This window comes from Lithobates pipiens, unplaced genomic scaffold (genome assembly GCF_037356315.1).
Source record: "Lithobates pipiens isolate NorthernLeopardFrog02 unplaced genomic scaffold, aLitPip1_a1.2 Scaffold_19, whole genome shotgun sequence".
Taxonomy (NCBI): domain Eukaryota; kingdom Metazoa; phylum Chordata; class Amphibia; order Anura; family Ranidae; genus Lithobates; species Lithobates pipiens.
Genome location: NW_027507764.1, coordinates 310,475,825 through 310,502,897, shown reverse-complemented (window position 1 = coordinate 310,502,897; position 27,073 = coordinate 310,475,825).

Sequence of the window (27,073 nt, the reverse complement as noted above, 5' to 3'; positions counted from 1 at the left end):
TGTGTAGGAAGAGAAAAAAAAAAAAGGGGGGGGGGGAAATTTAAATTTCTCCCCTGTGTTATTTCCCTTCTTTATGTGTTTTTATTGTGCCCTTGTGATTCCTTTTATTTATATATATAAAAAAAAAAGGAACAAGAAAAATCCTTTCTCATTTAATCATTATTACGTGCTTTTATTCCATTTGTGACCCCTTAGTGTATTGTTTGTGTTTTGTGTTTAGGGAGGTCCTCAGCCTTCCTTTATGTTTCCTAAAAATTGTGTTGTTTATTTTTGTGTCTCCACCATTGGTTATCTCTCCTCCTACCCCCCTCCCTCAAGCCCCTCCTCCAATCAATTACATTTCCATCATTTATTCACTTCCCATATACCTTAAAACATACTACAAACAACAAAATTTAAAGGTTGTGGTTCGGATTCATATTTCCCCTTTACCCTTTCTGATACTTAGTTTAGATGCGCAGAAGGCCTTCGATAGGCTTAGCTGGCCTTATATGTTCGCTACGCTAAAAGTCTATGGTTTCACTGGCCCCTTTTTAAAAGCATTAGAGGCTTTATACTCAACTGTTACTGCCCAGGTACAGATGTCGTCCTTCATGTCGCCTCGCTTCCCCATGATAAATGGAACTCGGCAGGGGTGTCCTTTATCACCGCTGTTATTTATTTTATGCCTTGAACCTCTAGCTGAGTCCATACGTTCTCATCCAGATATCCAGGGGGTGGTGATGCGACAGGGGGAGTATAAATTATCACTCTTCGCGGACGACATCTTGCTAACTATTACCAACCCATTGGTCAACCTCCCCTCATTGCACAAATTACTCTCCTCCTTTGGTGGTATCTCTGGTTACAAAGTGAATACCTCAAAGACTGAAGCTCTACCCATACACATCCCCGCTACACAACTCTCCAGAAAGAAACATACCCTTATAGATGGTGCAATGATTCACTCAAATACCTGGGTGTTCTTTTGACCCCTTCATATTCCCGCTTGTTCCACGCAAACTTCCCTCCCCTATTCCAAGACATAAATAGCTCCCTACTGTCCTGGTCCAAATACCCTCTGTCCCTCTTGGGAAGGATCAACGTCCTTAAAATGTCAATTTTGCCCATATTACTCTATCATTTAGAGATGCTGCCGGTTGTCATTCCACCCCCACAGCTAAAACTTCTCCAAAGACACTTTTTAAAATTTATATGGGCTGACAGATCCCACCGCCTAGCCAGTTCAGTGGTATTTGCACCTAGAGCTCGGGGAGGCCTGGGGGCTCCAGATATTGTGAAATACTACCATGCTACTCATTTAAGAATTATTGCCACTTGGTCCTCTCTTAACGCCACGAGTCAGTGGGCTGCTATTGAGAAGGGGGTGCTATATCCAGTTCACCCATGCTCCTTGATCTGGGGCGCTCCATCCCCTCTGCACCCTAACCTTAGGCATCAATGTACGGCCCCAATGTCCTTTACCCTGGACATATGGCAAAAGTGCCAAAAAAAGTACTCCCTTTCCTCACCATGCCCGCCCCCCCCCCCTAATGAATGTGTTGCTTAACCCAATTATCCCTGATGGACTGTCCTTGGGTAGGACCCTCGCGTGGCTTGATCCCCCCTCTTCCAACTTAGAAATTTGGTGCATCCCATTTTGCGAAGGCTCTATGCTTTCGAGACCTTACATAAAAATTATGATATCCCCAATCATTCGTTTTACTTCTATCTACAAGTTAGACACTTCTTTAGCTCCAAATCTCCGACATTAACCCTCAACAACCCCACGGCCTTTGAACACCTTTGCGCCCAGGGTCCCCATTAATTACATCTAATCTCCTCTATCCACCAAATCCTCCATGAGTCAACCCCCTTAAATGAACTTACACATCGGTATATGAGTAAATGGTCTCATTTGCTGGATAAACCTATCACCCTACAGACATGGGATACGATTTGGGCCTCTACCTTTAAATCCTCTAAATGTGTCACACAAAGGGAATTTGTGTGACAAAATTTGCTATTAAAATCCTTATGTTCTGGTATAGGACCCCCGATGTCATCCACAAATTTGACCCCTCAGTCTCGCCGCATTGCTGGAGTTGCGGGATTGACATTGGGTCACTGTTCCACATCTTTTGGAAATGTCCCCTGATACGTCCCTTTTGGGGAGAGATGGGATCGTTGGTGATGGGGGTGATGGGGGTGTCCCTTCCGGTCGTTCCCTTACACTGCTTGCTGGGCCTCCCTGTCCCAGGCTTGCCTAAAAATACAAACCGGTTGATCTCCTATATCTTATTATCTGCTAAGAGGCTTATCCCATTATGCTGGCTATCTGGCACATCCCCCCTGGCCTATATTTCTTCAAATGTTGACCGAGATACGGAGAATGGAGTACCTGACGGCCTCGGTGCATGATTTGGTTTCCCAGTTTGATAAAATCTGGGAGCCCTGGGATCGGCCAGAGTATGGGGCTCCCCTGTCCGTACACCCTTAATGACCACTATTACCAGCTGCAGCACCTCCTTCCCGGTATCTATTCCCATCTTTTTCCCTTTCATCCACCCTCTCTTTGTACTAGTCCAGGTAACCCCCCCCCCCCCCCCCCCGACACTCACCAAAATAATCATATGGATGTTTTGTTGCATTGTCTCTCTCTGGCCTCCGGCCCACTGTTTTATGGATATTTTGCCATTTATAAACTGTATGTTACTTACTTTACCTGTTATAGTTATGCAGTTCCACTTTGTGCCTGCATACGTGGACAATAACCTGTAACTTTTGAAGTTAAAGTTTATGCTATATGCTATATTCACTTCTGCTTATTAATTATTTCAATGCTTGATTATATTTTATTTGCTCTGAAATTTAATAAAAATACAATAAAAAAAAAAAGGCAAACATAGCCTGTGTAGGTATACATGAAAAAAAATATTGCCTCATGAAGACTGTGAAAGGAATTGTGATCCCAAGTAGCCATAGGACTACAACAGAATATAGTATAGTAAATGCCAAAAAAAAAATTATCTTCATAATAATCGACCTTAAATGCAATTATTTAGTGTGTAAGCTATTTGACTGGACAGTTAACCTTATAGGTCATTATGAGTATAGTTTAGTATTCTGTATTGTGCCTTTCTGATGATTGTATCACCCCCCAAAGATGAAAATCACCTATGAATTGTGAAATATTATATAAAAGATGGAATGGACAAAAAATGAAAAATAAAACCTGAACCGAAAATCATTTTTTTTTAACTTTACAAACTTTTATTGCAAATAGTACAAAAACAGGTACAAAAATTAAAGTACATTGGATACAGTTGGGATGTGACCAACAGTATAGTAATAATCAATACATCTCTATCTTATCCTATGAGTGTACAGAATGCCAAGTTATACAACATAAAAAATAAAACATTAGGACATGTTCCAAACAGGGATCACAACATAAGGCATTCAGTGGGAAAATTGTGTAGGTTTGAGTACATCCAGCAGCAAAAAGTTAATATGGAAAATGTGTTCCATTAACATAATAGAATCCGTTCTGTAAACAGTTTATGTAAATGGTACAGACAATGACTTACATTACTAGTATAAAACCAATAAATAAATAAAATTACTTGATAAAGTGCATTGGCGCAAAACGCATTGTCATAAAAACACATCTGTGCGCATGCTTGATATTCACAGCTCTATTACTCCTCCACCATATGGTCTCCTTCCTGGTTCCTGATGTTATCTCTGGTGCATCACTTCCGGTGAGTCCGAACTGGGAGCACAGTAGTGATTGCGGTTCACCGCTTTCAGAAACTGGACATACAAGCTATGGTCATTCCATCGCCCTAATGTTGCTGCTGCCCATGGAGTTCTCTTGTCCAGCATTACCGCTACGTAAGAGGCTTATGTAAGTTAGTATCCTCATACACAGGAGCAACGCTTACATCTAGGCTGTACTGTGAGAATTTTTTAAAAACCAGCAGTGGATATTACTTTGATATTATTGAATGACACTCTATTTGGCATTGCTTTTTTAATAATAAACTGTTTGTTGGATAGGCATCTCCAACCTGCTTTTTATCCAGCATTACCTCAGGGAGGTGACAATTTATGAAAGACAATTTATTATGGTATTTCCTAAGCACTTATGTGGATATCCTTAATGCATGAATTTCATCCATCTCTCCAGGTTAAATAGTCCACTAATTAATAGACTGAAAATAATGCTCACACAGGAGATTCAGGCAGAAGTTCATGACACGGTATAACAATGAAGGTGTGGGCAGATTACAGTAGGATCAAAGGTAATATACATTTTTCCTGAAATAATGAACATAAAAATAATACTGGGCACTGAGACCACTAGCTCTGGATGTGCTGAAATGTAATGAAACCCCATTAAGTAACTTAAAGTGCTACTCCAAGAACATATGGCCATTTATAAGTCTCAGGTGATCTATTGTGATTCGGTGAGAGCACCTGGCATCTATCAGGGTGCAGCCATTAGAAGCAGTGTTGAGAAAACAGACACAAACATTGAGAGCCAAACACTCATTATTGGTTCATTTATTTTAGGTGCTCCCACCTGTCATCAGTAGCCCATGATGCAAGCCATTCTTGATCTTTACCTTACACATGAGCTGACTGAAGTACAGTGTCTTTATGTTTCAGTATTATCTATTGGGCTTGGATGGGCTCTGTGAATGCCAGCACCCAGATCACAGTGGATCTCTGGAGCATTACCATTGGTACTTGAAACTACGCTCTAAGTTACTTTATGGGGTCCCTATAGATGAGGATATGCAGTAGATGAGGGTTTGTTACGGATTGTAAAGAGTAACCTAATAAAAACAAGTGCAGTTTCCCCTAAATATCCATAATAGACCCTTATCCTTGTTGAGTGTCTGGCATGGATTTTAAGGGGGACCCCATACAAAAGAATGGATAGGTACCCATGCAAATGCCCCAATCCAGAGCCTTTTCAGAGTTCTCAGTCGGGGGGGGATACATCAAGCTCTCCTGAACCATAACCTTATGCTAAATAGAGAGAAGTATCTTACTAGGATACAAAAAAATATATGTAAAAATGATCTAGTGTCCTTCTTACCATATCAGGTATTCACATATACTTTACCTAAAGTAAAACATTCATGGATCCATGTTGTCTGTTGCTTAAAATATTTTTGTCCAGCAAGAACTGTTGTCTTTTTTTAAACTCTCCAGTATCTTCCAGACTATAGAAGGTAAACTAAGGCCGCGTACACACGCGGGGACTGTTCGCTCAACTTTGTCCGCTGAACAGTGTTTCGGCGGACAGTCCGCTCGTGTGTGGGCTTCAGCGGACAGTTTCAGCGAACAGTCTGCTGAACAAAGTTTTTCGGAATTTCCGAAAAACTGTCCGCTGAAACTTTGTTTCAGCGGACAGTCCCCTCGTGTGTAGGCTTGTTCGTCAAACTAAGTTCCGCGCATGCTCAGAAAGGATTTACACGCCGAAGGTTGTATTGCAGTGTATAGGACGTCGTATTTTTCGTCCCGTCGTACGTGCCGTTCACGTCATCGCGCAAGTTTCAGCGGACTGTTCGTTTGTCGTGTGTGGCCAAGTCCGTCCATGCTAATTTTGAGCGGACTGTCCGCTGAAACTGTTTGACGAACAAAGTTGAGCGAACAGTCCCCGCGGGTGTACGCGGCCTAACAGGTCTATAGTTACTTGGTAAAGACTTTGATCTCTTTTTTAAATATAGGTACCACATTGGCCCTACACCAATCCAGTGGTACCATTCCAGTCATTAACAAGTCCCTAAAAACAAAAAAGCTATGACTTTGAAATGACAGAGCTCAATTCTTTTAGGATCTGTGGGTGGATGCCATCTGGTCCAGGTGCTTTATCCATCTTTATTCTGTCTAAATAATTTTCGACCATATCACTTTTGAGCCATTGTGGATCATTTGAGGCTGTGTCAATACCATCTCCATTATGGACACTAACTCCCACATGCTCCTTTGTATACACAGAGCCATTAACACTGGGAGGTTTATAACAAACTCCAATGATAACCTTTGTAGTATGCACACCCATGTACAGTTCCACCCATAATGCTTCTGACTCATCACACTCTCCATCAACTAGGTACTCATTCACAATTCATATGTATTACTTTGGATAAGGTATATGTGAATACCTGATCCAGTAAGGACACTAGGTCATTTTTACATTCTTTATATAAACTGTTGAAGACAACCCACTTTAAATATATTTTTTTGTGTTTTTGTATTAGAGCATTCAGCTACTTTTTGTGCAGCAGTCTTAATTTTGACAGCTAAGTTTCAGCTATTTTAGAATGCATACTAGGACACTGTTTCTGTCATATTACCCACTTTCCCCTGGTAGGATCTTAATGAGGCATGCAGCTAAAGTCTACTGCAATGACATCACTCCCATGCATTTGTGCGGGAGCCCTCGGGTCGGGCATGGTGTTCTGAAAGTCCGGCATGGTATGCCACCCCTTTAGGGGGCATGCTCCGGTGATGTCACTGGCTGCATCAAGTGGGAATCTCTCCTAAACAGTGCCTATTTAGGAGATATTAATTTTAACTACAAGTAAGATTTGTATTATAGGCTTACCTGTAGGTAAAAATTACAAAGCAGACTTTACTACCGCTTTAATGGAAATCTGAAAAATAGAGTAGCTAAGTTGATTTCAGAGACTAGAAAATTCTGGCCCTGAATGTCTCCTAATATTTTATATTTATAATGTATGACCAGAAGACTAATTTAACCACTTAAGGACCAGAAGGGTTTGCCCCCTTAATGATCAGACCATTTTATGCGATACGGCCCTAGAACTCTTAGGCCGCGTACACACGGGCGGACTGTCTGTCCAACTTAGTCCGCTGAAACGTGTTTCAGCGGACAGTCCGCTCGTGTGTGGGCTTCAGCGGACTTTTTCAGCGGACAGTCTGGCGGACTAAGTCTTTCGGAATTTCCGTAATATTGTCCGTCCAACTTTGGTTTCAGCGGACAGTCCGCTCGTGAGTAGGCAAGTTGGACGGACTAAGTATGGCGCATGCTCAGAAAGGATTTACACGGCCGAAGGTTGCATTGCAGTGTATTGGACGTCGTATTTCTAGTCCCGTCGTACGTGCTGTACACGTCATCGTGCAAGCTTTCAGCGGACTGTCTGTTCATCGTGTGTGGTCAAGTCCGTTCATTCAAAAGTAGGACGGACTGTCTGTCGGATTGTCTGACGGACTTAGTTGGCCAGACAGTCCGCCCGTGTGTACGCGGCCTTAAAGCGACCAACGTACAATGACGGCAATTCACCCAGGAGAGCCAATCTCCCACAGTACAACTGGTCTTAAAGCGGTTAATGGTACGGGCACTAGTTTCATAGTCTTGCAGTGCTAGAAAGCAGTTGGTATAGTCAGTTCACTCCGTGCAACCTTTAAATTCATGAACAAAGAAGGTGCAAAGCTTAGAAAATGGGCTGGGTTTCTTGACAATATGGGAAAAATTCAACTTGAAATTAACTGTAACGAGCAGAAGAACGAGAAAAGCTGATTTTGAATGTTATGGGTATAACCTTCCATCTAAATGTACATAATTATTAGTGAAATCTTAACACTTTACTACAACTTACTTAATCAACATTTTTGCTGTGGTTTTAAACCCTTACATGTACACAGTGAAGTGACTAGCCACAGGTGACACACAGAGATGGAAAAAATCCTCTTACATAAGTTGAACCTGTTAATCTTCAGCCCTCTATCTTCTAAAGTCTTCCAAAACACACATTTTTACACAGCATCTCTCAGAAGCAGAAAGCAGGAGGTGGGGATCTGTTGTAACACACTGCGATGTTAGAGCACAGAGCTTTGTGAAGTCTGATAGAATAGCCCCTAAGGGAAATACTGAACATTCTCCCTATAAGATCTTTATTAAGATCGTGTACCATGCACTTCCTTATATTTTTCTCGGCAGCTGAAAGCTTTACAGAAAATGTTGCTGATTTTTAGAGGTTTTTGATAAACTCATTTATGTTATATTATAAGTGGTGCACAGCACGTATTTCTGTTTATAGCATTACTGAGATGTTTTTTGATGTATTTTCTGTCCAATTCTTATGCCGCGTACACCCTATCTGAATTTCGACCAGCAAAAGACCGATGAGAGCTTTTCATCAGAAAATGCAACCACGTGTATGCTCCATTGGAATTTAGCTGGCTGAATTCCCGCCAGCAAAAATTTGATAGCATGTTCTCAATTTTCCCGATGGAAAAATCTTTCTATCGGAAAATTCCAATTGTGTGTATGCAATTCTGACGTGCAAAAACTCACGCATGTTCAGATTCAACTATGAGATGGAAGCTATTGGCTACTAGGTATTGAACTTCCTTTTTCTAGTCCCGTCGTACGTGTTGTACGGCACCGCGTTCTTGGCAGTCGGAATTTGGTGTACCGTGTGTAGGTAAGACAGTTTGAGCGGAATTCCATCGTAATTCCGATGGGAAAACCATTAGAGCTTTTTCCGATGAGAATTCCGATCGTGTGTACGCAGCATAAGATACAAAACTTGAAATAAAAGTCAATTGGATTGACACAAGACATGAAAAAAAAGTTTATTCAAGTAGTTTGCCTTTTATTTGTCTGTTATTTTAATTGATTGTGTTTAACTATGCTGTTAAGTTAGTATGTCCACAAATAGGCTACATGGCCATTCTAGTCACAGGATCAGGGTTTACAGCCAATTACTCTGTGTATATATATTTTTTTTTTCATAAAGCCTTTGTTTTTATGCAAGTTTTAATCACAATAAAGGTCATTTTGTAATATCAACTATTAGCTTTTCCTCCTAGACAGGGAATAGCTCCACCTAAATGTAAGGAGGTTCTAGGTTAAAGATGATAGCAGGTATAGTCAGTAATCAAAATGCAAAATATTGTCAAAATGGTCTGGAGCTGCGAATATCTTATGATGATGTAATTGACATCTTTTGGCATGATATCGCAATGAGTTAGGTGTAAACTATCCTCTATTTTAGAATACATGGTTCACCAGTAACACTTACATTAGATCTCCCCCAAGTAACAAAAATGGTCCCATTAGGGGCTCTTGGAGGAAGAGCAACCTCACATTCTGAGGGACCATGCATCTCAGTTTTACCCATAGTTAAAGTAACTTGTCTTTATAAATATTTAAGACTTACTAAAAATGTACCTCGAGATACAATGCTTATATTGTTTACTCTTGTTATACAACAATAAAAAAAACAATTGAAATGAAAAAGCAAAATATTAATCAAAACGGGGAGGGAGGTTGTGACAGAAATCTAAAGTTTGTATGAAACTGTATTCTGTTTTGTATGATTTGTTTATAATTTGCCCACTGTACACATTGGGGTTGATTTTGTAAAGGCAAATAGACTGTGTGCACTCAAGTGGAGTTGCTCCAGTGCTTAGTAAATGAGGCAACGCTTCATTTTGAAAAGAATACACGATTACATGCAAGAAAAAATAAATAAAATCAATTTTGCACATGATTGGATGATGGAAGTCAGCAGAATTTCCCTTCATTTACTTAGATCTGGATCAATTGCACTTGCAAAGTGCACAGTCTTTTTGCCTTTAGTAAATCAACACATGTACACAGCACTAATAATGTTTGATTACAGATTTGCATGTTACTTTAAAAGTACAATTGTGATATCAATGTGATACTTACAAAATTAGGTATATAAAGACTTCAGTTTTGCCAAATAAACTTTTGTTTGTAAAGATGATAAGTATCTTTTTGTTTCTCTTCCCTACTGCAGTATTCATTGGTAAACTACTGATCAATATAAGGATAGGACTTAGCTATCTATACAATTTTCAAAACACAGCGAATGTTATACAGTAGCTTCTTTAGTGGTAGATGAGGATAGTTACCCAATATACAGTTAAATCAGTTCACTGCAGCCCATTCATCAGAGATGGGATTTGAAATAGCACTTACATATATGTGTTATTTCTTATTGTCCATTTTCAACACAAGAATGTTCAATGTTGCAAGTAATAGGACAACATAGAAAAAGAAAAGAACAGGTCTACTAATACTGCGTGTAGTAAATGTTGCATGGGGCTGTCCTCTAACCTCTATCACAGTACATATAACAAAACACGGGTCCCTAAAGATGGGTGAACCAGAGAAAAGTGATCACTGCTGAAAGAACACAATATAACTTTATTAGTAGATCACATTTTCAGTTTATTTGATTATTAGAATAGTAGCATTGTTTCACATAAAGAAGATTCAATTTAGTAAGAGAGAGTGTCCTATTGTACACTATTGAAAATTCCAGTACACCAATCTACTGTCACTAGGAGCCAAGCATTTAAAGGCCACTCTTTTTTTTTATTTGAGTGAACATTCTTACATTCTGGTCTACCAGTGCAGCTTTTATAATGAGCCCAAATGTGAAGTTACTAAATTCTGTAAAGATATTCTGAAAGTTTCAGTTGAAAAAAACACTTGAGGCCCATATAGCAACATTTGGTGGCCTAAGGCAATATATCTGAATATTTTTGTCATGAACCACATTTGAAATGTATTTTAGGCGTTTCCATTATAATTTCCATTATAATTTAATCTATATGACAAAAATGTAATTATTATAAATAAAGTGTGAATGAAGGGATGTGTCTGATTAGCACTATACAATGACAATGATTGAAGCAATTTTTAAAAGACATGAATTTTTCCACATTGAAATTAACAGCAGCAGCACCATGAGTTTTCAATTTTATAGTGAACTTCAAATTCATCTTATTTCAGATCACAAAGGCTGTAATTTCAATAAATAGGTTACATCCATTACAAATATGGAAGGTATGATTAAGCCAGGTTTCAAGCAAATTAGCTTTTAGATGCAGCAGGGGTTGCAGCCATTAACTCCAATAATAGAATACCTTCAGAAAAATTATGGGCTTTCAAGTTCCTTTTATAGTGCTACAAAGAAGGTTTTAAAGAATTTCTCTTGAGTGTTATTAGTCTATTCAAATTCACTAACTTGCTTGTTTACTATTGTTTAAATCCCATTTCTTGCTTTTTTGCTTGACCAAATCTCTTTCCTCAAGCCATCTAAACTATGCAAACAGAAATATAATTACTGCTTTAAAACTAACTTTAAAATAATTAAAATAACTGTAAAATCATACACAGCCTTTATCTATTAAAACTCATAGAGAGCTACAAGCTAACAAAACACACGTCATGTTGCTTTGTAAATCAGTTATTCATTAGTGCACTGCAAACAAATATACAGCTATCTGTAAATGCTATAATAATAATGAATATGAACCTTTTCATTTTGCAATACATGCTTTATTATTCTGTAATTAAATATTTGCTTCCCATCGTTTTATTTGTGTTTAAATTTTATTTACAATAAGGGATTGTAGAGAAACCCAAATCATAGTCAAATATGAAAAAAGACTATATATGGTATAATAATAATAATAAGCATTTTATAGATAGAGAATGATTTAATAAAAATTCCAGGCAAATATCTAAAGGCAGACTCAGCTGGGTATCCTTCAAATGGGTGATGGTGGGATGCCCCATCAAAAAGCAATCAGAGCCTGACAGTGCTGGAAGCCATTCATAGCGATTTGCATGTAATTGTACATGCATCAATTACCTGTGTATAATTGGCTTTGAGTGCAGACTTTTTTTTGCATCCAGAGCCGATCATCTACAAGTAACCACTGCATGTTCACTTCCAAGTATACACCCACAAATGGCTGTGGTTGCTGTCAACATCCCATTTCTTCACAGGAAACCTTGTTAAGCCTCCCACATGTAATTGTAGGGGGCCCACAAACAATTGTGGATGGGGTCCATGAGAGCTGTTTTACTTGGAAAAGGAGTTGGAGTTCAGTCTTGGGATTTATAGAACTCATTGCATTTAAAAATATATATAAATCATACTAAGTAATGAATACATACTGTGGGTTTTTTCATCTGCTTAGAGTTTAGCTTTTAACAAAATGTAGTAAACTTAAAAACCCCATTAAATGAAAATGGAGTAAATGTTTTTGAAAATGTCATCCTCCATATACATTTTTTGCCATAAGATGCTATCGGTGTCTATTCAAAGATTTCCTTTTCCAAATTATTTGTTACAGAGTGATAGTACAATCATTGATTCAGGAAGGTTTTAGGAAAGCATGGTCTGTCTAATTGCAACAAAAGAAACTTGTGAGCTGCTATGATATCTATAAATCCTAATCTGCAGCTGATGAAACCTCTCACACCCAACAAAATGTAAAAAAAAATTTGCACTTATTATACCATATAAGAGAAACAAGCCTTTAAAATGTCTTTAGTGCCACAAACATAGTACTCTCCACCATTACATTCATCAAAGTACCCATTTTAGATGAACTCGGATCAATGAACAAGCTATTTACTGGACAGTCAATTTGAGCCTGCGTCCCAATTAAATGTACATATCTATATATATATATAGATATATATATATATATATATATATATATATATATATCCTTCAAGGTCCATCCTTCAATCTTCCTCCACCATCAGGCTCCCATTGATATGTAAGATATCACGCAAAAGTGTTATTTTAAAATTGTGGTCGCCCTCCCTTTAAGAATACTTTCTCCAGACTCTCCTCCTTTACTCCCCTCAGCCACACATAAAGGATAAACTTCAGATAGTGCTTTATCTTTTAGTAAAATTTTATTAAAATTCCCCTACCCCTCAAAACATTACTCCTATTATGCATGTAAAAAACAAAGCACCACACATATACATTTGTATATAATTAATTCACATCAGCAATCCACAGTTCACTTTCTTTTAGAAATATCAGTAAACAAGTTCCTCTGTGTATGATGACACCATCCAATGTAGCCCCGCCCCTATGCTACACTGTATGGAGTCAAGAAGATTGTTGTTAGTGAGGTAAGAGCTCAGAAGTTTGTAGACTGATGCCTCTTACACACGATTGGATTGTTCGCCAACAAAACTGTGGAATTTTGTCTGAAGAGCATTGGCTCAAACTTGTCTTGCATACACATGGCCACACAAATGTTGGGCAACAATAACGAACGTATTGACATACTAGATGTACTACGATCTGATAAAAAGGAAGTTCACTAGTCATGTGCCACCCTTTGGGCTCCTTCTGCTAATCTTGTGTTTGTAGAAGTTTGGTAAATGTGTCGATTCAAGCTTTTCAGCCTCGTGCTTGTCAGTTTGTTTCTGTTTTTCAGATTGTGCTTGACGGTTCGTTTCTGTTTTCATTGTGTGCTTGTCAGTTTGTTTCTGTTTTTCAGTCTGTTCTTTGTAGTTCACTTCTGATTTGAAGTGCATGCTTGTCAGGTCCTTTCTGATTTTCAGTGCGTTCTTGTCAGTTTGTTTCTGAACGGCTATCTGTCTACTAGCCATATGATGTTTTCATCGGAGAGATCATGCTATTGTTGGGCTTGGAGTTATTGCTTTGTCCTAAATCCAGTCCAGGAACAGGGGGAGGAGGAGTTCTTGGATCAAGAATTGGTTGCTTAGTCATAACCAATTCTGCCATATGCCATTGCTGCGGGAGCTCCAGGAGAATAATCCTGATGATTTCAGGAATTATCTCCGGATGACAGACCCCTGCTTTCACTGTCTATTGGCTTTGCTTACCCCCTATATTAGTAAGCAGGACACATGCATGCAACACAGTTTCCTTCAAACCCACAGGAATGTGTTAGTTGCAGATCAGGCCTTTGCTCTGGGGGAACATCACATGAGGCCATTTCTCATGAGGAACCTGACCCCATAGCAGAGGATTTTCAACTATGGGCTGTTTTGTGCCAAAGAGTTGTCAGGAATGCGTTTGGCATTATGTCGAGTCATGTTGTGGCTTTTTCTTACTGTGATCAACCTGGCAGAATACAAACTTAATCAAGTGGTGTTGTGCTGCTGCTGCTTTGCTGTGTCCAGCTCAGCTAAATCCACAGTGCTGACAGCTCTGGAAATCTGGAAAGTGGACATGCTGGGTTGCCCTGCCAAACTGGCAGAGAAGTTCACAAAAAGAATCTGGAGTACTTTGTGGGTAGAGAGGCAATGGTTTTACAGCAAAATTTGGCTGATGTATACTAAAAAATGTTTTTATATTAAAATAAAAAGTAGTGTTGCGCTATATAAACAATAAAGTAAAGTGCAAAAGGTTTTCTGAAGTAAATATACTAAAAATGCACTGATAAAAGGCAACACATTTAATCTTCAACATGAGATGAAGTACATGTGAAATTCAGCACAAGATAAAGTGTATGTGAAGAGACTCATTTAAGTTCAAACATGTAGTAAAGTGCATAGATCACATATAGGTCATTATTGATCCTAGATAGGCCAATACAAGTGATAATAAAAATAATAATAATAAAAAAAGTAGAATATAAATAATCAATCAAGGTGAATAAATTTGTCTGTGAAAAAGTTCCTTCTCCAGATTTATAATATGGTGCAGCATTCATAGTGACTGTATATCAATAAATGAATATAAAGTGCTGGCGATCACTTTCTATGGTGAAGTGCTGGTGACAGATGGCTTCTGGTGACATATGGCTTCTTATCCTCTAGGTATATGGGTGTCCCCTTACCTTACTGCTGTAAGGTAACAGCATGTAAATGTATCTTTAATGGATGGAATTGTTGTATGTCTGTGCTCCATAAGGTGACAATCTCTTCTTCAGCTAACTATTATGTTGTGCTGTGGGTCTGCAACACACACAATGTTATTGTATTAATCTATGTAATGCATTAATAATAAAAATAGTCAGCCTTTTCAACTCCTTGAATTAATTGCTTGGAGTCCCTAAAATTGTCTGAGTTTGGCACATTTTATAGCACATTGTCACTGTAACTAAACCAACTTAACAAATACACTGGTATTCAGCAATGAAATAAGAAGTCACACGTTGTTTAGTATAAAACATTTTGCTCCAAGCACATTCACATGTGCGTTATAAAAGGTTTTTGAACAAACCAACATCTTGGTGTATAACATGTATGTTTGACATTATTTAGCCTTTTTGGGGACATCATCCCCAACTCAGGAACTTACAAAGTTCAACTTTGCTAAAGTGAAGGCCATATGAGATATTAGTCTCTCAAAACTGTGTTGATGTTGCCTTCCTCAGATGGAGTGATCTCAAACCCTCTAAAAGCTAAAATTTGAAGCCACGTACATGTAGAGACATAACTGTTAAATGTCCCTTATAATCCCCTGCCGAAAATGTGTGTAGGTTACAAACAGGTTATTTCCTCAAGCCCAAAACACACAGTGTGTCAACATGTGCTAACTCCCATCACATGATATCAATATGCATGTTTTGTGGGTGCAACCCCTTTCTACAAAGTAAAGTAGGTGAGAGGAAGGGCTTGCACCCCCGAAACACATCCATTGATCCCCCCATGATGGGAGCTAGCACATGTTGACACACTAGGGCTTATTTCAGAAAGGCCAATCCACTTTGCACTACAAGTACACTTTCAAGTGCACTTGTAGTGCAAAGTTTTCAATCTGAAGGATATGGAGGAGGACCAACACAGCATGTGTGAAGAGATGATCCTTCAGCTCCTCAACAAGGGGAGGAGGGGCCAAATCCCCACGAAAATGCACATATGCAAAATCGACCATAATCCTCCACCACCTCCAATAACTCCACGGCGTACTGTGGCCAATGAAGCCACAACACCCTCAACAAGGCTCGGGATTATCAGCAGTATTATTTATAATTTTTTTTGTTTAATTTGAGTTGATCGTATTTTTTTGGTGCATAGAATGAATTTTTTATTTTATTTCGTTTATTTGTGTGGATGGAAGCATTGAGAGTGATGGCCTGGGTTCGGTCTGGTCTGGCAAAAAATGTAGGCTGTTGTAAGACCACAGCCTCGGAAAATATATGTCATCTGCTGCTGCTGCTTCCGATCTCTCAGAGTCCAGGACTGTATTGTGCTCCCTATTAAATGGACTCCTCATGTTACCAATTTTTAACTTCACATTATTGATGTCTGCCCTGGGGTGCAACTGCTTCACCAATTACAACTGTTTCTCCATCATTGCCTTCCTCTTGATTTTTATATGACCTTGTGCTCTTTATTGAAGAAAAAATGTTTTTGGTTGACAAATACTTCGCTATGTGTTTTACTTAAAAAAGGACAGTTTGATTGTGAGTAGGCAGGTACATTTCCAAAATACAATGTCAAATTAACAAGGGACACCAACATAGTTATATCTTTGAACTTCAAAAATATGAGATAGTAATGGTCTTGTAGTAACTTGACCCCAAAAAAATATTATTCTGGAGATCACTAGAAAAACAACAACATTGTGGGCTCAGGAGCAAGCACACACTAGTGCATCCATGGCAAGCAGCTTTCTATTGGGGGCACTGGTCAAGGGGGGAGCCAGAAGCATTGACGGGGGACCCTAAAAGAGGAGGATCAGGGCTGATTTGTGCAAAATCATTGCACAGAGCCGGTAAGTATAACATGTTTTTTTTTAAGCCAAACCTTTAATACAACTTTAAGTTGTTCAGGCTGGTGGGGTCCAATTAGGTCTTTTTACGTATGGGAGTGATCAGCACATGTAAAGGAAATTGTCAGTAGAGAGGGTGAGGTTGAAGATGTGAGTGAGGGAGCATAGGATAGAGGAAGAGGGTGACTGTATTAGTTGTGAGGAAACAGGGTCCAGTGGACAAGTGCCAAGAGAAAAGTCTCATAAGCAGTGAGTGGGTTACTGGGTGGAGGTGGTGATGGAGAAAGTAGAGCATTAAAACTAGAGAAGAGACAATGAGGACTGGATGACAGAGTAATGAGAGTTACAAACTAGGCTTGTCTGGCAGCATGAAGGGAGGAATTATATTTTAGTAAGGCAGATTTATATAGGGTAAATGTTTGCTGGGATTTGGTTTTATGTCACAAACAGTCCAATGCACGACCTTGTCTCTTAAGATTTTTGGTGTCGTCAGTCTGCCTAGGTTGTAATGGTTGGGGCCTGATGTGTGGAGGAAGAGCAAGTGAGTCCATTGTGGATGAGAGTGAACTGTTGTAGACATAAATGGAGAGGTCAGGGCAGAGCAAGGGTGAGATTTTATCACAGAGGTGGTCAGTTGCAGAGTAGAAAAGAGTAGGATTAAAATGGAAAAGGTTTCTGTGGGTAATTGTTTGCTGCATCGAGAGGTAGATGATTAAAATCAGAGACACCGTGAAAATGATGAGGTTGTGATCAGGAAAGGGGGTATTGGTGAGGTTCCCAGGAGTGCAAAGATGGGGAAAAACAAGCTCAAGGGTGTTACAATCATAGTGAGTGGAGGACTGTGTCCATTGTGCTAGGTCAAAAGATGAGGTTAAGTTGAGAAGTTGAGATGTAGCCATGCTGTTATCCATAAGGGGACATTAAAGTCACCAAGAATGATAGTGGGTATTTCAGAGGAGAGAAAGTAGGGTAGCCAGATGAAGAAGTCCTTTACCACTTAAGGACTGCCCACCACATACAGTGGTGTGAAAAAGTGTTTGCCCCCTTCCTCATTTCCTGTTCCTTTGCATGTTTGTCACACTTAAGTGTTTCGGAACATCAAACCAATTTAAACAATAGTCAAGGACAACACAAGTAAACACAAAATGCAATTTGTAAATGAAGGTGTTTATTATTAAAGGTGAAAAAAAATCCAAACCATCATGGCTCTGTGTGAAAAAGTGATTGCCCCCCCGTGTTAAAACATACTATAACTGTGGTTGTCCACACCTGAGTTCAATTTCTCTAGCCACACCCAGGCCTGATTATTGCCACACCTGTTCACAATCAAGACATCACTTAAATAGGAGCTGCTTGACACAGTAAGGTCCACCAGAAGATCCTTAAAAGCTACACATCATGCCGAGACCCAAAGAAATTCAGGAACAATTGAGAAAGAAAGTAATTGAGATCTATCAGTCTGGAAAGGGTTATAAAGCCACTTCCAAAGCTTTGGGAATCCAGCGAACCACAGTGAGAGCCATTATCCACAAATGGCGAAGACATGGAACAGTGGTGAACCTTCCCAGGAGTGGCCGGCCGCCCAAAATTACCCCAAGAGCGCAGCAACGACTCATCCAAGAGGTCACAAAAGACCCCACAACAACGTCCAAGGAACTGCAGGCCTCACTTGCCTCAGTTAAGGTCAGCGTTCATGCCTCCACCATCAGGAAAAGACTGGGCAAAAATGGCCTGCATGGCAGAGTTCCAAGGAGAAAACCACTGCTGAGCAAAAAGAACATCAAAGCTCGTCTCAATTTCTCCACAACACATCTTGATGATCCCCAAGACTTTTGGGACAACATTCTGTGGACCGATGAGACAAAAGTGGAACTCTTTGGAAGGTGTGTGTCCAAGTATATCTGGCGTAGAAGGAACACTGCATTTCATAAAAAGAACATTATACCAACAGTAAAATATGGTGGTGGTAGTGTGATGGTCTGGGGCTGTTTTGCTGCTTCAGGACCTGGAAGACTTGCCGTGATAAAAGGAACTATGAATTCTGCTGTCTACCAAGAGATCCTGAAGGAGAATGTCCGACCATCTGTTCGTGTACTCAAGCTGAAACAAACTTGGGTTCTGCAGCAGGACAATGATCCTAAACACACCAGCAAGTCCACCACCGAATGGCTGAAGAAAAACAAAATGAAGACTTTGGAGTGGCCTAGCCAAAGTCCTGACCTGAATCCTATTGAGATGTTGTGGTATGACCTTAAAAAGGCCGTTCATGCTCGAAAACCCTCTAATGTAACTGAATTAGGACAATTCTGCAAAGATGAGTGGGCCAAAATTCCTCCAGGACGCTGTAAAAGCCTCATTGCACGTTATCGCAAACGCTTGGTTGCAGTTGTTGCTGCTAAGGGTGGCCCAACCAGTTATTAGGTTTAGGGGGCAATCACTTTTTCACACAGGGCCATGATGGTTTGGATTTTTTTTCACCTTTAATAATAAACACCTTCATTTACAAATTGCATTTTGTGTTTACTTGTGTTGTCCTTGACTATTGTTTAAATTGGTTTGATGTTCCGAAACACTTAAGTGTGACAAACATGCAAAGGAACAGGAAATGAGGAAGGGAGCAAACACTTGTCACACCACTGTATATACCACATATATAATGAGGCAAGGCGGCCCTATTGAGTGAAACAAAGTACCTGTGTCATACACAAGATACTGTGCTGCATAGCGGGGAAGCTGATGCACGGGTCTGGCATCCGCAATGTCCACTGGCCACCCACGATTGCTCTTCAGAGAGGCAGAACAAGGATCAAAAATATATAAAAAATAAACAAAGCAGATCCCCATTCTGGTAAGGGAGTACATTGTGATCGTCTGTTCCTAGTGATCAAGAACAACAATCTCTCTGCACTCCCAGTAAGTCCACTCCCCTTACATTTAGAAACACCATCCTAGGACACACTTAACCTCTTCATTGCCCCCTAGTGTTAACCCCTTCCCTGCCAGTGTCATTTATACAGTGATAAGTTGATATTTTTTTTTTCCAAACGATTTTTATTGGGATTTTACAGTGTACAGAAAAAGAATCCTACAAAGTACAGAAAAAAACTTAAACATAAACAAAGATACAGAAACCAGAGACATACGGATGAAGCGGACGTAGCCACTATTTCGGACAGAAAATCACAAGTAGATTCTTACTGCTCTTGTAAATGTACGTTTCATCCAATAGAATGTTTCAAAGTAGATTAATCCCTCACTGGTTATCAGAAGAAAATGAGGATAATACAGGGGTGGTATAGGATGTATCTATTGAACGATTGATGATTTACTCATTTAGAGCTTTGTTGTAAAAATAGTAAGGAATGTCTATTAGTATTGAATGGCAGACGTCAGAAAATGCGGGTATCGCATTATGTGGGTATTTTAAAGAAAAGCTATGCTTAGGATACTGTCGTTGGCTATTAGGTATTGTTGCCTAGTCCAGTGTTATTGAAAGTCAAGGAGGAGGAAAGGAGGGTGGGTTGAGTAGAGGGTGAGGAGGGGAAGGGTAGGGTCAAGTTGGGTATATTATTGACTCCCCTCGTCTGCCATAGCTCCCGAGTGTACTCTACGTCATGATCTTTTTATATTCTGAAGTCGAGGTGAAATGGATCCAACAAGCCCAAGTTGTGGCATATTTGGCAGGCTTATCTTGAGCTTCGTGGATCAGGTCCTCCATTTCAGCAGTTTTGCTGATGCAGCAAAGCCAATCCGCTATTGTAGGTGGATCTGATGAGCGACATTTGGTTGGTATACACATTTTAGCTGCGCCGATCATGTGCATAGCTAATGAGCGGAAGTATGACTTTTTGGGAATCGAAGGCAGATTCAGAAGAAACTGTCCAGGCGAGAATGCAAGATCATATGTGGTTATGTGTTTAACTAGTCTGTGGACCTCTGTCCAGAATGTCTGAAGTTTGGGACATGTCCACCAAATGTGTAAGAATGAACCTAGACCTGAGTTGCATCTCCAGCAGTGTGGGGGAAGGTTTGGGAATAACCAATGTAATTTGAGGGGGGTTCTGTTCCATCGAGATGTTATCTTGTATGCGTTTTCTTGAGCGTACGTGTTAATAGATCCCTTGTGTACAAATGTATAAATGGTATCCCATTCTGGTTGCGTAAGTTGCTTGGATAGATCCTGTTCCCACTTATGTTTGGCCCAGTCATTGTTAGGATCATGGTCCGCGAATAGTAAGGCGTATGTGTATGAAGTAAGGTGTCGTTGGGGTTCTGTTTGCAGACAAATAGATTTGAAGGGGATGAGTTGTCTCGACCATTGTGATTTTGATGTCGAGGTGTAAAGAAATTGTCATGTTTGTACATAAGTCCAGAAGGGGAATGTCCCAGTTTTAGATAAGGAAGAGATTTCATTTTGTAGGCGGTCTCCCTCAAATAATTGTCCCGCCTTTTACATTTGCATGTGGCCATATGTCTGCTAGGAACTCTTTATGCATGCCAGGGGTCAAAGCTGGGTTGAGTCTAAGCAGAGTCATAGGACTTCTTGTGTGTGTTACATGTTTAGCGAAAAACGCATAGTGTTGGGTGTATTAGTGGGTGATCATTAAGAATTGGCAGAATGGGGGGCATGGCCGGAAGCCGAGGACGACGGACGTGTCTGGGGAGAGCTCCGCCGAGGCCTTGCTCCATCTGACCCCATCCTCGTCCACCGCAGCCTTTTTCTGCCCGCCGGCCTCTTCATCCCGCCGGTGGGCCATCAGAGCTCCGAGTGGAGCTGATATTTGTGCCGGATCCGCCGTCGTTTTTACTCCGCGGCGGCGGGCGGCGAGACAGGCCGGACGCCGCCATCTTGCGGCCTACGCCGCTCCACGAAACCTCCGGACGGCGCATCCTGGATCCAGTCCCGGCCGGGACTGCGGGAGACTCACAGTGCGGACCCCCCAGGACAGCCTCTCCTGCACCGGACCCACCGCTGGTCGTCGCCGCTCGGATGCCTGCAGGGAAGCCTAGACCTCAGCTGGAAAGGTGAGCTCCGGCGGCCATCTTGCTCCACCCAAGGCCTCTAGTAGCATATTTGCTCTCCCTCTTCTGTGGCCGGATTGCTGCCCCATCCATCACTGGCATTAATCCCTGCCTCAACTGGGCCTACCAACCCTCCTGAGTGACTACCTGCATACACCAGTCACACCCTCCTACCCTGCATCTACCCTCGGCCTGCTCAGCGGCCATCTTGGTTTACCCATCTCCTTCTCCTGCTCCCTGTGGCCTGCACCTGCTTTCTATTTGCCCTGATTTCTGTCCGAGCCAGTGCCCTCTCCCCTTATACAACCCACTGGGGCAGTGGTATCTGGATCTCCCCCCCTTGACTGTTTGGGACTGCTGCGGCCTGCTCTCCTGCTTCACCTCCCCCCACCTCACAGTTGGCTTGTGTTCTCTAACCGACAGCGTACTTTCTTGGGGTCTCATCTTGGGTCCCTCCCTGTTTGACAGCCATGTGATCATCCTACATAGGCCTTAGCCGCCTTCCAATGCTCCCGTGCTGCTCACAGTCGCTACACCTCTATGGGAAATACCACATGTAACTGAATATACGCCTAGTCCCAATGCCTCATGGTGAAATACGGGCCGAAACATCTTCCTCAGTCTCTGTCCCCGGTTTTGCGACCCTCACAGACTCTGGATCGATTTTTTTCCATAGAGATTTTATTAATTTTCAGAGAAAAAAAAGTACAGCAAAATGCAACAAAATAACAATATGACCAAATGAGTGATAGGTTGCAAGACAAATTATTCCAGGCAAAAGATTACACCAGCATGGTATCATAACTGACAAATGAGTCTGTTTATTATGATTTTGGCAACTATTCCGGGGCCATCTGTTGGGGCATTGGTGTGTTGGGTTGGATTCACCCACTTGTCCACTTATGTATTCATGGACATGGGGCACGGCTTCAGGTAGTAGTACCCTGACCAAGCACCCTGTCCGTCAGTTGTAGGGTTCAGATTGTGGCAAGTAGAAGAAAAGAGAAGATAGAGAAGGGTAACGGGGGGGGGGGTATAGAGTGGGGGAAACAGGATGGGGAAGAGGGGTGGGGTCGGGTCCCGCTCACTTCCCCCTCTGTCTACCGTCCACCTGTTGCAGTCTCTAGGTCCGTCGGTTCCCCAGAAAGATCCCACTATAGGGAAGTTGTTCAATGGCAATCAGTTATATAGTCAGTTATAATAAATCCTGATAGGATTGAGAGCTCTTAAAAGTTCTCCAAGACTCCCAAACATCTGAGAAGCTAGTGATTTTGTCATGTGCAGTGAGGATAAGTTCCTCCATTGCCGCGATGCGGTCAACTCTAAAGGTCCATTCCTTCAGCGACGGTGGTTGTGGGGACCTCCAATGTACCGGAATACACTGCCTAGCGGCATTGATTAAGTGTATAGCTACTGACTTGAGATACTTCTTCTGTGGGATTTTGGAAAGGTGTAACAGGTATTGTCCTGGCGTGAATTCCAACGGGAGCGAGGAAATTGCTGTAGTCACTTCATGTATTTTCTGCCAATATGGCTGGATCTGGGGGCAGGACCACCAGATATGGAGGAGGGAACCCTCTTCTGTTCCACAGCGCCAGCAGTGGTCTGGCACTGTCGGGAAAATCTTATGCAACACCTGTGGGGTCTTGTACCATCTTGTTTTTAATTTGTATCCATTCTCCTGCGTGTGGACATTCAGAGAGCCTTTGTGTATGTATAAGTGGATACGATCCCAGTCGGCATCACCTATCTCCCTGTCTAAGGCTGACTCCCAGAACACATGGTCTGAGCGTAGGGAGGAGTACGGATCTATAAACATGGAGGCATATAAGGCAGAGATCACATGGCTCTGGGGCGAGGAGCTTGAGCATAAAGCTTCGAATACCGAGGGGGGGTTCGTGAAATTTGGGATTTTTGTCGGCACATCCAGGAAGTGTTTAAGTTGCATATAGGACCAAGAGGGAAAAGATTTGGTGTTAGACAATGTTGCAAGATCACGTATGCTGAGGAACCTGCCTCTGCGAAAGAAGTGTTTGGCCTGCATCCGTGGGTAAGGCCATTCTTTGATAAGATAGGACTTTGATAGTCCCGGGGGGAAGTCTGGGTTGCCCCTAATAGGGGTGATCGGGCATTCTTTAGAAGACATTGCATGAGTCTTGCATGCCCTCTCGCAGGCTTGGAGCGTTGCCCCAATAAGAGGATGTGAGCGCAACGTAGATGGTGTCGACGCCTTGGAGACCCAAGGCATCGCACTCAGTTCCACGCCCGTGATAAGTTTTTCGAGATTCACCCAGCTTTTGCATCGCTCGTGGACATTCCAGTCCACTACTCTAGCCATGTGAACAGCCCAATGATAGCGCTGTATGTCTGGGAGGCCGATTCCCCCTTTTACTTTAGGCAGTACCAGCTTAGCCCAACTGATACGAGCAGCTTTGGTGCCCCATATAAAGGACCTACACATCCTCTTATATGTTGTGAAGAATCTGGGAGGTAGATGTATTGGGATGGTCTGCATTTTGTACAATAAGCGAGGCAATACTGTCATCTTTAGAACCGCAGCCCGTCCGAACCATGAAAGGGTAGGTACGTTCCACTTCAACAGGTCTTGTTGGATAAGTTTCAGTTCTGATAGAAAATTCATATTGTATAGTGACTTTAGGTCGGCTGGCAATTGAATACCTAAGTATGTGACGGCCTCTTTCTCCCATTTAAACGGGAAGTTGGATTGGCATTGACTTACTAGATCGTTTGGTAGTGAGATGTTTAGAGCATATGATTTAGTTAGGTTAATTTTCAAATTTGAGATGCGTTGGAAGAGATCTAAGGTCAGCAGGAGGTTCGGCAGGGACGTCAGTGGTGAGGATAGGAAGAGTAGGATGTCGTCCGCGAACGCCGCAATCTTATATTCTTTCTGACGGACTGCAATACCCTTTATGTTTGGGTTTTCTCTAATACAGCGAAGCAGGGGTTCCAGGGTCAGAATGTAAAGTATGGGTGAGAGAGGACACCCCTGCCTGGTGCCATTATGGATAGGGAAGGCGTCCGATAGGTGGCCGTTTACCCGGACTCTAGCGCTCGGATGCATATAGAAGGGGCCGATAAATGCGCGCATCCCGCACCCTAAACCGAGAGCAATCAGCGTCTCTTCCATATAGTCCCAGGCCACTCTATCGAACGCCTTCTCCGCATCCATTGCCAGGAAAAAGCCCTCTTGATGGGAGGAGGTGAGCCAATTGTGTAAATTCAGGGCCTTGATGGTATTATCCCTGGCCTCTCTGCCAGGGACAAAACCCACTTGGTCTAAGCCTATCCAGGCTGGTATATGGAGGGCAAGGCGGTTGGCCAAAATTTTTGAGAAAAGTTTGATGTCCGTATTTAGGAGTGAGATTGGTCGGTAATTGGCAACATTAGACGGGTCTTTACCCTCTTTGTGGATTACAGAAATATACGCTTCTCGTAGGGTCGGTGAGGGACATGCAGAGGTGGCTAAGGTATTAAAGGCCCTAAGGAAGGGCGGTGCTAATAGTTCTGCAAAACTTTTATAGTATTGCGCCGAGAAACCATCAGGTCCCGGGCATTTATTAGGCTTAGTGGCTTTCAGAGCCGCCGTCCACTCCTCGGAAGTTAAAGGGGCTTCCAGTTCAGTTTTGGCGGACTCCGAAAGGGCTTTCGGGCTATATTTGTGAAGGAAGTCCCTTATCATCTTTGTTCGTGTTGCAGTCCTGGCATGGTCTGGAGTTTGGTTTGTCCCTGCAAGATTGTAGAGAGTGCTATAGAAGCGACAAAATTGGCGAGCAATATCTTCGCTTTTGGAGTGGGTAGTGCCCGACGAGTCGGTCACATGATGTATCGTGTTAGTCTGCGTGCGTTTCTGTGTGAGTCTAGCTAATAGTTTGCCTGGCTTATTGCCCTGTTCATAAAACAGTTTATGTGACAGGACCAGCCCCTTTTGTGCTTTCTTAAACAGTTCATCCACCAACTGAGTCCGTGTATCTGTGAGCTCCTTAGCTACTCGAAGAGCCTGGGATTGTTTGTGTTGCGCTTCCAGCTTAGCTATTTTCTCCGAAAGGGAGACAATCAATGCTTGGTGTTCTTTCTTCTTCCGAGCAGCTATAGCGAGCATGCGTCCTCGAATGACACACTTGTGCGCCTCCCATTGAACCATGGGAGACACCTCAGGCGTGTCATTCAGGCAAAAGTAGTCAGAAAGGGCCTGCGTGACATCTGCCAGATCGCCAGGGTCCGCCAGAATGGACGCATCCAGTCTCCACGTCTTGGTGGACACAACTGTCTGTGGGAATCTCAAGGTCAGGGTAATTGGGTGATGGTCGGAAAGGGCCATACTTTCAATGGTTGCTTCAGTCAGGTAGGACAGGTCAGATTGGCGGATGAAGAGATAATCCAGCCTCGAGTACCGATTGTGAGGGGAAGAGAAGAATGTATAGTCCCTTTCCCGGGGGTTAAGGGTTCGCCAGGTATCATGCAATGCTAAGGATGATAATTGTAGTTTTATTTGCCGGAGAGCCGCAAAAGGGAGGGAAGAGGTACCGGTCGAGGTGTCCAGTAGGGGGTCTAAGGCTATATTGAAGTCGCCCCCCAGTATTAGTAAGCCAGTCTGAAAGGATGTGAGTTTTAGGAACGTCTCTTTAAGGAATGTCACCCTCTTGGAGTTGGGGCAGTAGATGTTTGCAAGCGTCACAGGTTTTCCCTTCCAGGTGCCCTTCAAAAAAAGAAATCTGCCCTCCGGATCCAGCAATTGGTCCGTCAGATGGAACATGAGTGACTTAGCCAGCAGTATAGATACTCCTTTAGTTTTGGAGTCAGCACAGGTCGCATGATATGCATCAGGGTAGCGTTTGTTGGCAAGACGGGGAACTGAACCTGTTTTAAAATGTGTCTCCTGTAGGAAGACTACTCCTGCTCTGTAGCGATGGGCTTCCGCCAGGACACTACTACGTTTTTCCGGTACATTGAGGCCCTTGGCGTTTAACGAATATATTTTAAGCGTTAATGGAGCTGACGTTTGCACAGTAGAGGACATGGTGCAGGATTGTCAATGTGTGTGGGTTGCACTTGTGGACGGTGACAGAGAGGGATCACGGTGGGGGATGGGTAGAGGGGAGGGGTAAGGTATCGGGGGTAGAGAAAGAAGAAAGGGAAAGAAATCTAAGTCTGCTTTGTACAATTCAGGTTATGTAGATGATGGACAAAGGAATGTCACCTGGTAGTGGTAGATTTCCACCACACAGTTAGTACTACGGGTATACCGGAGGTGGAGTGAGGCCGGCTCATCCACCTAGGTGAGCGAGGGGTGCGGGGAGGTTGGTAAATGTAAACCGGTGGTTGTCAAAGGGGAACCTGCCTCTTTGGGGTGGGAGAATAGTCTAACACCAGCGACGAGATATATTGCACCCGCCACCCAGAACTAGCCATAGTAACAATGAAGCAGCTGTGGGACCATCTTAGGTTGGGGGACTCTGGCGGGACCCTTTTAGGTGTCTCTTAAGGAGACTGACCCTGGCATCTAGGTAGTCACCTCCGCTACT